Consider the following 15662-nt stretch of genomic DNA (forward strand, 5'->3'; position numbering starts at 1 on the left):
GGAAGACAGGATTGAACTATAAACCCAAACGGAATTTACAGCCACCGATAGGATATTACGCACACTTCCATCGACTCATGCGGGGGATATTGTCACATCTGGCGCCCCGATGTATGGAGTTACAACTTCAATGATCCCTGGTGTTAATATGAAGGGATTTGGAGAAATAACTGTACCCTGACAGAGGGAAGAAAAGACACCTGGAAAGAGGTAAACTCATATTTCTCTTCTTTTACGCGCAAAATGACGCCTGCTTTCTTTTATCTATCTTATCTTATCTATCTTATCTATCTATCTATCTATCTATCTATCTGTAGATTACACTACACAGACATTTGGTCTGGATGCTGAAATGGGGCGGGTGTAATTTGATAGCATGGGTGGTGGTGTGTGTGTGTGTGTGTGTGTGGTGGGGGGGGGGGGGGGGGGGGGGGTGGGGTGGGGGGGGGGTGGAGAGCAAGGCAGGGTTTCGGGGCAGGTAGAGAGAGAGTGTGTGTGTGTGTGTGTGTGACACCCAGGACTGGGAACATTGCAAGGTCAAATGTGATCCTGGTCTGAGTCAGGACGGCCTGTCGGTCGCTGGATGGAGGCGCGCAGCTGCTTTCTGCAGCTGCTCTGCTCTTACTTGATTGCGTGTTTGTCTGAGAAAAAAAATGCACGCGCAGTGCCCAGCAGCCCACCATGTCCGTGCAGTGGTTTTTAAAGCGCGCAGCAAACACTGCAACTTGCTGGATCTGTTGAGGACTTTGCATTGAACCTGTGTAGCTAAAGAAGAAGGAGTTGTGTGTGTGTGTGTGTATGTGTGTGTGTGTGTGTGTGTGTGTGTGTGTGTGTGTGTGTGTGTGTGTGTGTGTGAGTTGTCTGTCTACTACGCAGAAACATCACATGAAGCCGTAATTTGGAGATAAAACATGCATGTTGGAAGATCTAACATCACCTTTCAGTTGCAAATAACAAGAGGGTGTGTGTGTGTGTGTGTGTGTGTGTGTGTGTGTGTGTGTGTATCCTGTTGGAGAATCAGACTCACATTCTTCAAACAGATTTTTCACCACAAAGTGAATTATATACCTCGTGTTTTTCTTGTACTTTGTGGACATTCAGGATCCAAAAACAGTGAATCCAGGAGTTTGTTTGTTGTAAACACGTTCTGCAGCCTGAATTCTCATGAATCTCTTGTTTAGGAACCAAAATAAAAAACTACAAAAGCCATTTCAGTTGCATGTAAACATGTCCAGACCAACTGGTGGCTTTTAAAGAGGAGAGTTCTCGTTCATTTCGCTCTCGCCGCCTCCATTCAGTCCTCACATCCACAGGAATGTCTTTCTTTACAGTAAGCGAAGTATTTCATTCAGCTTCTCTTTGGTGTGTTTGATACTCATTGTTTCTTCACAAGGACACACTGTAACAACTTACTGCAGCATGACTGTTGTTTATCATGAATCTGAGTGACATTACAGGAGTTTATTGGCCGTGCTGGTGGAGTAGCTTTTCATCAGCATGGGGTTGGGTTGAGTCTTCAGTTATTACAATGTGTGGTAAATTAGTCAACTCATTTTGACCAAACCTCCTCCCACTGAGTGTCAATGGAATGTAATAAATATGTAATAGGACGATCGCAAGTCAACATGAAAACTGCCTTCATTTTCCTTTTTTTTTTCCTCCTTTACCTTCCTGTGACTCTATCTTCCGCTGGATTGGAGTTTCATTGGTTTGTATCGGTACAGTAGCTCGCACTGATTGATCAAGGCAATAAATTTATGCACACGAGCCACTCAGGCTGGTGCTAATGGCCCGTGGATATGGAAGCATTATGCAAACGCAAGCCCAGCTCTAGAAGGAGGGTGGGTGAATGAGCGAGAGAGAAACGGGTGATTTTCACCTCATTTTAGTTGTGTTTAGCCACTTCTTTGCCGCTCAGAGGACTGGTTTGCTGTGCCATTAGGTTTGGGATGAATGGCGATGCCTTCGTGCTGCAGATTCTGTTTTGACTAGGAAGAAGGCTGCTCCTGATGCTTGATTTGCTTTACTGGCATTAGTGTTGAATGAGTTGCACTTCAGCTTGTATTGCCCCTAAATATCCTGCAAGACATGGTGTGTGTTTCTGTGTTATAATTGAGTGTTCTTGTGGGCACATGGAAGCAATACAACTTGTTTTACCGCATTTTCTTTGTTTCTCCTTCATTGTTTTTTCTCTATCCTCCCCACAACCCTAAAAAGAAGGCAGAATGTTGCAAGCCTTACCATGCTATCGTACAGTAATGAGGCTGTGGGGTGTATTTCTCATTCTGTGCATGGATGATGGGGGTGTTTCTCATGCCCGACTTTTTTTTTTTCGCCTTCTGTCTACCTCGGCAACTTTCCCCCCTTCTCTTCCCCTCTCGCTGTTTAGCTGCCTGACAGAGGGCTGCAGGATCCTGCAGAGTGGGTGGTGGAGCTCTAATTCAATTTATTCTGCTGCTCAGAGACAGACTGAGAGAGCAGAGGAGATAGCGAGAGGGAAAAGGGATGAAGACCGCAGATGTGAGGGAACATTTCCTATTAGCAGAGGAGAGGCCAGCCTTAGGAAGCTGTCCTGATGCTGTGATATGCGGAATGCCTCCGGAGCTGACTGAAATCATACGCCTGCATGTGTAGTTGCCAACAACGTGTCCTGAGACGTCAAAGTATTGAGAAAGAAGAGAAAGATACTGGCAGACAATGAAAGTGTTTGACAAAACCAACTTCACCCAGGTCTTAATTTTCACATTTATAACAGCTGAAGTTGCTTCAGCAGGAATTTTCTGTGCGAAACCTTTGAAATGAACCCAGTGGAGGACAGCTTAGTTAATACTGATATGATAAAAGTGGCCTGATTATATATGTAGATGCACCATGAGCTGCATCGGAATGTTTCCTAAAAGGAGAGAGTGGATCCGAAAGGAATCAGAGATCAATAGAACCCAAACACATGTCCTCTGATGCATTTAACCTTTGTCTACACTGTAAAAAAATGTCAATTTTTACAGCAACCATTTGGGTGTCTGTTAATTACTGTGAAATAGTTAAAGCATCATTACTGTGTTATAATGTGCAGTTTCACTGCTGTTCTTCCATTTACAGCATGATTACCACGTTTCCATTTTCAGTATCTTTACTGTAATGTTAAATTTCCAGTATCAGTCTTTATTTCTCGTTAGGTCACATACATGGCTAATGTATCTTTTCCAACATCAGTTGACACACTTACATTATTTGTGCATCCTTTTTTTTTTTAAGTATCTTGATATGAAATAGTGGATTTAACTTTCAACACTTTCAACTCTCACAGAAAGTCCAAGGTTTTTGTTGATTTATGCATTTTAAGTTTGATGATAAAGCAGCCGAAATGACTTTGACAGTGAAGCACACTGTACTTTAAATTCCATTAGATTCAGAAGATAAAAAGGTCATGCTCTGCCTGTAGCTTTGGCGACTGCATGCATTCTCTGTGGCATTGTTTTGACGAGTTTCTGCAACAAGATTTATACCCACCTCCTTTTTCACATTCATTTTTCTCCAAGATGTTGTAATGATGATCAGAGAGTATGACCAATGTGCAAAGCCTTTTCCAGGACATCCCAGAGATTTTTTAAGGTGGTTCATGTCTGGACTCTGTTTTGGCCAACTGATGCGTGGAAATGGTGTCTTGTGCTTCCTGAAGCACTCTTTCACAATCTGAGCTCCATGAATCCTGCCATTGTCATCGGTGAACATGCCAATGCCATCAGGAAAGGAAAAAAAGACCGCATGACCTTCCTTCATCGCTTTAGAGTCCAGTTTTTTGTGCTCCCCAGCAAATTGGAGCATTTTCTCCACAGCTGTTCAGTCCAAATCCTTCACAGTGTTCATGCAGGAATACTGTCACGATTAAATGTAGACTTGAGTTCTACTATTGTTTTCATTTAATTTAATGCCAAATGTTCAAATGATTGCAGATCACCATGATTCATGATTTTTTTTTTTCTTTTCAACCACATTTGTTCCTCAGAGACGATGGTTCCCCATTATCCTTCTGGTTTTTATTAACGCCTTGCACAGTTTTTTATCTAATTTTAGTCATTTCTGCTTCTGCTTAGATTAGGGCTGGGTGATATGACCTTTTAGTAATATCCCAATATTTTTATGTCACGATATACGATATACATCTCGATACTTACCTTAGCCTTGAATGAATGCTTTGGTGCATACAAACACATCAGTAAGATGATTTTGTGTCTACATTAAAATATATTTGTTCATACTGCATTCAGATATGCTGATTTTAAACATTCATGCCAAAAGGATGAAATTGTAACAAAGCAAATTGATCAAAACCGTATTTATTGAACAGTTAAAGCAGTGGCAGAAACATGTCATTTTAAATTTGTGGTACTACTACGTTTTGTGGCGACACTTTTGCAACATACCGTGCATACGACAGTTGTTTGGTCAACATCCTCTCTCCGGTATCCAAACCACCGCCAGATGATGGATCCTGTTCTATTTGTCTTTGGAACAAATTCTTCCTCCATTTTTTGTAACTCGGGCTGCTTCTGCTACCGGAGTTCTCTGCTAGAAATGCTGCTACACGCTGCTTCTCATGATGTAGCATGTAGCTCACGTTATGTACGTAACTAGGTGCGCTTGCTTTAACGCTCTGTGCAAAGCGGTGCAGAGTTGAGGAGGAGTGAGAAAACCCCGCCCACAGCTCAAAACAACTGCGTGACAACAGGCTACTCGAATATGATGAATATAGACATTTTCTATATCCCACAGGGGACTAGCCACGATATCTCGAGTATATTCGATATATCGCCCAGCCCTAGCTTAGACGTTTTTCTCTGTTTGATGCATCCCAGTGGTTAGACCCTTCCCGTACAGATTAATGAGTAATTTTCCACGACCATGGGATGTGTCTTTTCACGTGGTTGTTTAAGAAATGAGAGGCTCGTACTATTTGCTACATGAAATCCAGACGACGACTTCCTTTTTGCCACAGCAGGGCAGCTATTGATTGTCAGGAAATAGAATTGAAGCTATTTAACAATTTTATTTTGTACAGTATTTTGAGGCACCAATCACATGTAGTTATTTATTTAGTTCTTCAAATCCAATGCAACCACAAAAATACATGATTACGTTTTAAGAAAGCATTACAATGTATTATTCTAAACTGACGGTAAGACTCTCGTAATGAGACACAGAGATAAGTGCACCCATAGCGTGTCAGTGCCATCAAGTTGCTCTCAGTAACAGTCTCTTGTTGCCAGGGTAGGATTAGTCTCTGGGTTCCTGGTAACTCTAGTTAAGATCCTGCTTGAAATCCATTACAGCCTTTAATTATTCCAGAATAGATCTACACTGCTGCTGAGTCTCAAGTGTTGTTAGGTTGCAGCTGCAGCAGGCTTTCTTATTCAGAGGTAAATACTATATATATATATATGATTTAGGATGCTCTTTCTTTTATGGGTTCTTTTCTGTTCTTTTTCACCCACATGACCCCACCGCCCGCCCCCTCCTTTCACACACCTGCTGCTTCACAATCATCTGTGACATGTTTGACACAACATCCAGCTTTAAGAAGCCTTTGGGGAGGATATTTGTGTGTATGTGTGGGTCTGTGTGTGTGTGACAGTGTGAGTGTGAGGAGTGGGTGACATGACAGATTGGAGACATGTTGGGTGATAATGAGCTATGTGCAGCACTGATAAGATTTGTGTGAATGTGACACAATGCAGGCAGACGTTTGGCTCAGAGCCTGTAACTCCACTCCCCTCTCCCCTCCGTCTGCACGTCCATCAGACTTTATGTAACGTTAATTGGTGCAAATGCTTGATGTAGATTCAAAGTTGATGAAGTGGACACTGATTTTCACCTTAAACTCATTCAATATAAAAAAAAAAGAAATAAAGGACATAAAGAGTGTCATTTTTTAGAGTGCAACATTTTAAATTGGACCATTTTGTCACTATTGTCACGTCACTTCTCATGTCAAGTGAACCAATAAACACTCAGTGATGAACTTTTTGCATTGTGTTGTCTTTATAAGTGTAAAGTTTTGTACTTTTGTTTTTACTAAAAGCCTTTGTCATTTTCTCCAACGTGCTCATGGACCACAAAACTTTATATATTTCCTCTGAGACAGATCGACAGTAATCTGTCTGCAAGTTAAAAAGACATGCCAGTTGTTTCAGCTTCATAAATGTCTGAAAATGCACATAAAAGGTCGACACTGTCAGGCTGTATGCAAAAAGATGGCCGGACACACGAATATCTGAATAGCAGAATAAATAAATGTAAAAAATAAAGAAAATCGATGATAAAGATGTGCAGTGAAACCTGTTTTTCCTCATTTGGAAAGTGATACATGTAGTTATAAATAGAAACAGTGAGAGTCAAACCATATAAAAACAAGTTTCGGTACAAAATGTCAATCGCTCCTGAACTTGGACAGCGGCCCTGCAGGCTTGTACCATGACATGAGCACATCAGGATGCACATCCTCATGGTGCATTGGCTTAAGAGGTGAAAGATACACTGCAGAATCATTTTTTATCTAACTACACTGTGACTTCCAGAGTTTATAAATAAAATTGCCACCTGCTGTAGCATCATTTTAATATGTGGTGCTGTTATGGAGCAGATGCCTGCATCTGATGAAATTAAGCTTCTACTTGAGTCTGAAGTGTAGATCTCCTACTCTGGTTAACATGAGCTGTACATATACCATATATACCACAATTCCTACAAAACCTTGCTTCTATGGACATGAATCGTATCATAGTGTTGAAGATTTCATATCATTTCAAACACATGACTTACCAACTTCACATATGGCATGTGCTGTGTTTGCCTGTGTGCTCCGTCGTCTCTCTTCAGAGGAGCTGATACCACTGAGAGTCATTTCTTATTCTTTTAGTAGCAACTCAGGCTTCCCATCCAGAACCCATTTTCACTGTCAACACAAGACTAATTATGAATATTGCAACACATTTGCCACTGGTGTATTCTCTCAGACATGGCACTCAGTCTGATAGAAGCAGATTCACACTCCATAAAACACAGCTTTAGATTAACACCATCCAACAGTACAGTAGGTTTTTTTTTTCAGTAAATCCCGGAGGTGAAAAATGGGGAGCTGTAATAAAGCTGGAGAGACGTCCTTTAGTATTTGAAAATTATGTATTTCTACTTTTGTTTTTTCCCCCTGAAAGCCATAGGGAGGTCACAGATGAAGATGAAGGCACTTGGAGGTTAACGTAAGATCAAACTGTGCCACACTGGATTTGGTGTTTAGGGTGACTTAACTGCTAGTTATTACTTCCTAGGTAGCATTGACTGTTGCCTCTTTACCATTTCCTGTCCTCTGTTGTCAACAGTTGTCAGACCAGTTGCACCAACTTAGTAGGAATCCTGTTGGTGAAGCATGATGATGCTGGGTGTGGTCTACGCGTTCTGCAGAACTGCATTTGCAAATTCTCCCCAGCTGATATGCCTTTCTCAGGGTGCACCATTTTCTCAAGACATCCCACAATCCTGTCCATAAAGTTGTCCCCTTTCTGAGACTGCAGTCTATCAAGAACGAACAAAATGCATGAGACAGAGACGAGAGCCTTCAGTGTATTCTTCTTCATGTTGTGCTCGTTCTTCTTAGGAAACTGACCTGTTAATAAACTAAACTCATGAGGAAAATGTGTTTTTTGTGTTACTGTTTTGATCAGGATGATCCTATGAGTCAACTCTTTCAGTATATTGTCCAACTCAGCATTTAATAAGTGCTTTTTATTGTGTACCTTTATTTCCCTTCATAAATGACCACTTTAGGGCATTTCAGTAAATAACTGTCATTCAGTTAACTTGTCAGATTAAATAGGATTTAGAACAATAATGTCCACCTGGTTGTAAGGACAGCTGGTTTACAAATAATGAATAAATAAATCAAATGTCATGTGTGATATATTTAATTATCTGTCAGATTTACTGTGTATATGACTGATGAATAATGAGGAATCTTAAATGAGGAAATTGGGTCACTGCAGAAGCAGTGGGTGATTCGCCCTCCTCCTCAGCCACAACAGACTTACTTTAAGCTTTCATGTGTGTTTCTTGGTTTCTACATATATACATACACATATATGTATGTTTAAGGAAATATTTGAGTCATGAGCGTAACGTGGTATAGCTGAAGAATTATTAAAATCTGTCTTAAAATGGGATTTATTAAAGTAGTAAAATGGACTTGACTTAGCGGTTTGTGTTGAAGTTTATGGCCAAAACATTCTTGAGTTACTGTCAGGCTAAATTGCATCACTATGGCATTGTGGTCTAATGTCCACATGAACCAGTCAGGACTCGACAGATGTGCACACGTTGAAGTCAGGCTACTTTTTGCGTTGTGCGTGCCAAACATTTCCATGCATTGGTCTGCAATCAGTCTAACCCCGACATGCCATTCCTCCTGTCCACTTTATTTAGTTAGTGTACAAATGAAATATGATTGTTGAAACAAATTAAGAGACACATTCTGTAAACAACCAGATTATCTGGACTCCAAAAATATATATGAAACACAATGAAATGATGAAAAGACTGAAATACACTTGAAGCAGTTAAAGATTAAAACGTATTAAATGATGTTAAAAGATTAAAATCTCAAGCGATTAAAAAGGTAGAAAACAGTGAAAGCAAGGAAAAGGCCACAACAATGGCAGGAGAGCACAGGGCCTGGTAAAGTTAGTTGAAGTCTATACATCAGTATAGATGTTTTTACATAAAAAAAAGCCTGAAAACACTCACTTGTATTAGTTTGGTTGCATTCAGGGGATTTTCCAGGAGTATAAGTTAAAAAATGTTCATATACAGTAGTAGTACTGTAGAAGGGCGGATGATGGTAAGTCTGAGGAGAAGTTGTTAGGAATTTGTTTCGTTCTTCCCTGAAGAAGGATCCAGTCAAATGAAAAGTATGTTTGGGCTTCATGATTCTTGCAACGCTGGGAACCAGTTGACCTCCATTAGCGGCTGTAAATGCCGACATGAACGCAACACAGACTTTTCACAACAGCAGACCATGAGTCTTATCATTTTGTCTAATGTGGGTAAAAACATTTATCAGCATCTCCATTCATCCAAATCTCAGATCATTTGGCAGCTACGGCAGACGGCTACGCCTTGAAGCAGACCGAGGACGGTAGTTTGGAGAAGATTTTTCACAGTCTTTGTGCGGTCCAACTAGAAAGTTAGCGTAAACATTTCAGAATCAGGATCACTTAGTGTCAGTGTCAAAGACTGGGGGGGGGTGTTACTGTGAAGCTCCAGCAGACTTTGTCAGAACCGTGGACAGCATGGACTAAATGTTGCACTTTCTATGCGCACCGTACAGTTTTCAGCCCTCATTTCAGGACCATGGTCAGCTACATGTGTGGCTTTATCTTCAAGTCAATCTTTCAGACAGACAGCTCATGCTTTTCAGCAGCACCGGCAGCAGGATGCAGCTTTAGCTTTAAGACTAATTCTCAGTGTGGTGGAGATCCACCGGGTGCAAATATCTGGATTTATAAGAAGGAGCCTTCATGGACGTGGACAGGTCATTAAATGGCAACATTTGTGGATGTTTGAGTTCTTTTAACAGGTCCAAATGAAGTTATGTAGTTTAACATAACATGCTCCCACTGAGGCAACCTTAGAAATTCATCTGCTACCTTCATCTGACATGCACCAGTGCTGACAGCTAATAGAAATATAGAACTAAATATGACATTTTTTGATAATCATTGTGAGAAACACAGACTAGTTGCACATTATAAAAACTCTATGAAAGTGTTGATCAATTGTAATTGCTTCAACGGTGCAAAAAGTCCAGAATTCTGCAGTAATAAATGTCTTTTTTGGAGCAGCAGAGGGGTTGAGTAGATTAAATGCTGCATTTAATTAAGAGGCTTGAGATCAGGAAGTTGGAGATCATACTAGAGCTATGCCAGCAATAGCTGCATTAGCTTAGCTTGTTAGGGCATGCCATCTGTCCACGCGCAGATTAACGCTACACTGCGGATGCTTAGATATGGTTACACTTACTTGTTCAGCACTTTATAGGCTGCTGTTTAGTGGACTTCATTATCTGATCAGAAAGAACAACGATCCAAAGGTCATATTTAGGGTTTGTTAGGTCGAAAGCAACAATATTAGAAGCAAAAATAGGATTAAAAAGAAGGATTAGATTTAATTTCATCTCTGTATGCTTTACTTCTACCATAAATACATGAATCATCATTAGACACCTGCGTAGTAGAATAAAACATGAGTACATGTACATTTTACATTTGGAAATTTTCTGATTCTTTTCGTATGTGTTTATTCTGTCTATTTTTTCACACACTCTGTCAGGGTTTGGACTCCTTGTGCTTCAGTTTCAGGTTTCCTGTTTTGTTTTGTAGTTTTTCCTGTTTGGTTCTCTTGGTTCTTGTTTTAGCTTTATTAATTTCCTGTTGATTTAGTTCACCTGGGTTCATTTAGTAGATTTGTTTCACCTGTGTCTCGTTGTGTTCAGGGTGTTCAGTTCAGTGTGTTTCTGTTCGGTTTTTACTGGATCATTGTGTTTGAGTTAGTCTCCTGAGTTCATGTGTTGAATTAAATCCGTCTCAAACCTGCATCCCTGTGCCGTCATCCCTGCATTTGTGTCCACACCTTCACCTCCCACGTCGCCGGCGTGACACACTCATTCATTTGATCTTATATATTCCAATTTTCACGCTTCCTCTGCACTTTAAATGGTCTTGCTCTTCAGCACACGGTTCGTTGTTGACGTTCACACGTGCATGCCCACAGAAGTGCTCCTCTCTCCACCTGCTTCCTTTGAATGTTGCTGATGTTTTTGTGTTATTAAGTCTCTCTGCAGGTTGTTTTGATAAGTGTTTTGCTTTTGCATATAAATGCAGCAGTTTTTGTGTTTGTGATTACTATGATTTTGTCAGCTTTTTCTATCATGTTTTAATTCTGTACATTTCTCTCTACTTTTTTCTTTCTCACCTGTCTTCTTTTTTTTCTTCCCCTGCCGGGTTAAGCATTACCATATCAGGATTTATCATTATAATAAAAATAATAATAAAAATATTCAGAAAATCAAATCTAGACATATAAATAACACGTCTCCTTGTTAGAGCAAATCTCTGTCACAGCACTGCTCTGCTACACAAAACTGTTCTTCTCTATGTTATGATGTTGGAAAGGACAGAAGAAACAGAATACAACAAATAAACTTACATTTCCTTTACTTTATTTATCCTCAGTGGTGTGATCGTCTCATTTGTAGACTGAATAAACATAATTAATCTAAAGATATTTATAAATATTTCACATGAACTTTTCCACCAATGCTGTCCTTGTTTTTGTCATACCTCACTTACAGTTGAACATCTATCAGTAACTTGCTGTGACAGAGTTATTTTACTCTTGATCAATGTTTTTTCTTTTTTTTATTCTGAGGCAGTGATGACTTACATCAAAAAACTGCATCCGACTTAGAAAAAAAAAACAAAAAAACTTTTACACCAGAACACTAAAAGTAGCATCCAGCTAATCCTTGCAGCTGGTTGTAGTTTTGTTTCTTTCTTTATGTTACTCGTTTTGCTCTGCACAATCCTGAGCTTTAATATGCTCCAAAATCCAACTATGTCCTGATTTTAAACATGACTGTAAATATAGACAGAAATGATAGAGGCTGTTTTGGGAGGATAGGTTAAATAGGATAGGATATTGTTGAGGATAGGTTAAATACAATCCTCTTCTGGAGTGTATTAGGATAAGCTAATGTAATAACGTGTGTGTGTGTGTGTGTGTGTGCATGTGTGTTTAGATCTCTTTGTTTCCCTCTGATTATAAGCTGCCATTTTTTAAGTAAGGGTAGCTTAATGTCTCATCCACCCTGCTGAGTCACATATTCTATTTTGCGCAAACTCAATACAGCTACAAACATCACAAATAAGTAAAAAGTTAGAATTATTCTCTCTCGGTCCAAATCAATTCTACTGCTGTAGCCCTTTACCTTTCAATGAAACAGACCGCACAGAAATTTAGTTTTTTTTAAATTATATCAAGATAATATATATACACTTTCTATATTTTGCACTGGAAACTTCTGATCAGTTGTTGGTTAAGGCAAGCATTTACTGAAACATGTCCTTCATCCTGAGAAGTGATGAATATTAATGCGCTTTACTTGATCTTGCCGTCTTTACTTTGTTCAAATAACAGACACTTTTGTGAGTCTTCAGGTAATGCCAACCTTTAAATCTCATTAGTAAATGCTTTATAAGGCAACGATAATACACACTTTACATGAGCTCACATAATACATGCAATAAATAAGTAGTAAATGTTTTGTAACTACCAACAATAAGGGATTCCTATGTTAGTAACTGCTTTTTGGATATTGATTGGAAAATACATTTGGGAGTTTGTAAAAAATATTCATATACATATCTTTACTAAGATATTTACTAACCATTAGTGCACACTTTAACCATGTAAATATAAACATTTAAAAAAAATCATAACTGGATGTTAAATGATTAAATAGTAGATTTTAAAAAGATGAATCCATATTATATGTATAAAATTACAATAATTAAATACATTGTAGATTAGCTTATTAATAGAGTATAACATTCATAAATGTGTTTATCAATTAATCATCTAATGAGTTATAATGTCTGAAACTTGCTTTATAAATGATTAAATCAGGAATTACCAACTTATAACTAATGTGCTTTTCAATCAGTTAAACATCTACATCTGTTCTTATAAACTGCTGTTAGAAATATATTTTGTAAATGATAATTTTAGTATTTAATAATGCTTATCCAGTGCTTCATAATGTGTAGTTGTTATAAAGTGTTACCAATATGAGAATTGGTTGAACTGTCTTTGAATCTGAATGTGATATTCAGACGGGACCTGTGTGAAATGGGTCTGTTGATGAGGAACATAGGAACACTGCATGATTGATTGAAAAGATGGAGGGAGCAGAAGAGTCTACATTCATAAAGCACTAACACTCTCCTCTGTTAGCCACAGAAAACATCCACTTATATTTGGAAGTATCTGCACTCACAGTGAAAAAGCAACTGGGCCAGTAAATGGATCTGCAGCGTTCCTGCCGCTGCCCTGTAAAGGCATGACTCAACCATTTACTCATTTACCAGCATCTCACACTGAGTCAGCACATTTGTAAGATATGGAGTCGAGATTTGCAACATCCGTTTGTACACACGTTTGGATATACAGCATACACACAGAGAGTCATCTCGGCCCAACGTGTCAGAACAATAAACAATGATGACTTGCGGTATGACACCAGCCTTGATCAGACCTGGGTGTGATCAGGTGTAGTACAACAGACTCGTGTTGTGTAGTACTTCTACACACAGGGTGGTGAGAGAGCGTGTCGTTTGCTGGCAGTGCAGTAAAGATTGTTTGCATGAGTGGACTTGAAAGGCTTTGAAAACACTGTTTTCACTGACCAGCATTGGCTCACCTTTACACATCAGCGGTGCCGCGTCTGTTCAAAGGTGCAATGTGATATTTTCATTTAAATGAGGCATTACAGCCCTGCTTCTTGAAAGACACCCTTAACCCCTTCATACCCGGGGTTCTCTTTTCAGTACAAGATAAAACAGAGAGAAAGAATCGGCTTCTCAGGCAGGATGTGGAGCAGTTACTGACTAAATCTGGGACTGTTGGTATGAATCTAAAATTCCTCAAATGTTGCTATAAATCATAGGCTTTAACCACAAATACATGACAAACTAGTTTTTCTGTTGCATAAATCATTTGTTTATTTCTAACATAAACATAAACAAAACTTCTGCATTTGCAGTCTAATTATTTTTTTTATATGGAAAATATAGTTAATTGAATGTTGATGCACTTCCAAAAATAGAAACACAAATCTCTTACTGACCTCTGCTTGAGTACGGTTCGCTAAAGTCTGCAGTGCACAAAAGTTTAGAGATTTCTTTTACTTTCCTGCTATTAAAGTGTGTGTTAGATTTATTTGACAGGCCTGATGGATCTGAGACATTTTAATTAAGAGATTAAAAAGTGCTTCAATGTGGAAAGCAATTAACTGATAAGCCTTATAGGCAGTAGAAATGCATGGAAAAAATATACATATATCAGATTTGGATGAATACTTTTTTATAAATAGTGATTTTTCTTTTTCCAGTTATTTAATTATTTTACTGAACAACTTGCAGCAAGGCAACAGCTATGTTGGAGCGAGTGCCCTGATATTGTTTCAGTAGATGGAACCTGAATCGCCAACTGATCCATACGTTGCTGCTTTCAAAATTAAGTGAAGTATAAAAAAACACTTTTTCAATGTGCCTAAGGGGAAACAAAATAAACATTATCAGTGATAATAAAGTTTAAACCATTTTTTTTTTTTTTTTTTTGCAGCATCCTCCTGAATGTGGCATGAGAATTATTTTTTCTTGTTCATTTGAAAGAATTCAAATCCACTGCATATGGTATTAGCAGAAGCAACCTGATCAGTTTCAGGGCATTTGCAAACTCTTGTATTACTAACAATAATGCAATAATGCTATAAGAGAAAATTACATTATTTTTGGCTTGTATTCAGTGTCCTTGACATGTTTTTGACTGAGCCAGTTCCATCCTCGTTTACTGATCTGTGTTAGTCAGATTCAATTTAACCATTATCGGTTAACCCCATAAAAAGCTACAACAAACAAACAAACAAAGATCAGTGAAAACGCCAGGAGCGGCTTCTTGTTGCTTTTACAAGTTGGATGCCAACCGATGTTTGGAATGGAAAGTAATGCATGCACAGCTTAGTAAATCAGGATGCGCTTGGTGCAGATGCCTCTCCACTTGGTGGGGGTTATGCTGAGTCCAGGTATACAGCAACACACAGTGAGTCACAGCCTGTGACCTAGTTGAGCTTTGTCGCACAGCATGACCTCATTCTGACTGCACAATAAAACAAATCAGATGCCGCTGCATCTGTTTGCATTCACCACAGAGCAACATGGCAAAAGCTAATGACTTAATTGATTGTGCTTGATTCCGTTGACCTTTACTGTGCATTAAGACGATGTCTTTACTTCTCGGAAGGCTGTTATTGGTGCATTCAGGGAGTATTGTCATGAAGAACTGCTAGAAACAGTAAAATATTAAACTTAAAAAATGATCACTCCAAAGAGACTACCATTTTACGCAGAAGTTTGAGGGTCAGAACTTGGTTTTAAATGTATATTTCAGGTGGACAGTATCCACAAAGCCAGAAAAACAAGGGGGTGTGAGGCTGTGTATGTGTGATCTCAGGTAACGGTGAGCTTATGGACAGCAAGTAAGTTGGCCTTAATCCTTTCCTGTGTGAACGTCTGCGTGTGTGGTCTCATTAGGTTGTGTCATATGTAACGCCTAAACTGCTGCTCACAAGACCATACACACAAACTGTACATGATGAGATAAGCTTGTTAGAGGCTTTAGATGAACGGACGTTCAATGTGCAGCGGACCAGCGAGGTTTTTATACAGTGTGGGACTGCGATGATAGAAAGGAGTTTGCATGATTGGGCAGAAAAACAAGCAAATTATTCCAATGCATCGCATTGTTTTGCCAACATGCATACAGTTTACTGTAGGTAG

General features: G+C 39.1%; 1 protein-coding gene across 2 annotated transcripts in view; it reads left to right on the plus strand.

Moving 5' to 3' along the window:
• Positions 1–35: 35 nt before the first annotated feature.
• The window catches only part of lrfn5a (leucine rich repeat and fibronectin type III domain containing 5a), a gene marked incomplete at its 3' end in the record, with an annotated part of 123653 nt that continues 108026 nt past the window's right edge, over positions 36–15662 (plus strand). For both annotated transcript variants that reach the window (XM_079262310.1, XM_079262311.1), the window contains exon 1: positions 36–210. The remainder of the gene's footprint in view (positions 211–15662) is intronic.

This window comes from Telmatherina bonti, assembly GCF_933228915.1.
Source record: "Telmatherina bonti genome assembly, chromosome: 22".
Classification (NCBI taxonomy): Eukaryota; Metazoa; Chordata; class Actinopteri; order Atheriniformes; family Telmatherinidae; genus Telmatherina; species Telmatherina bonti.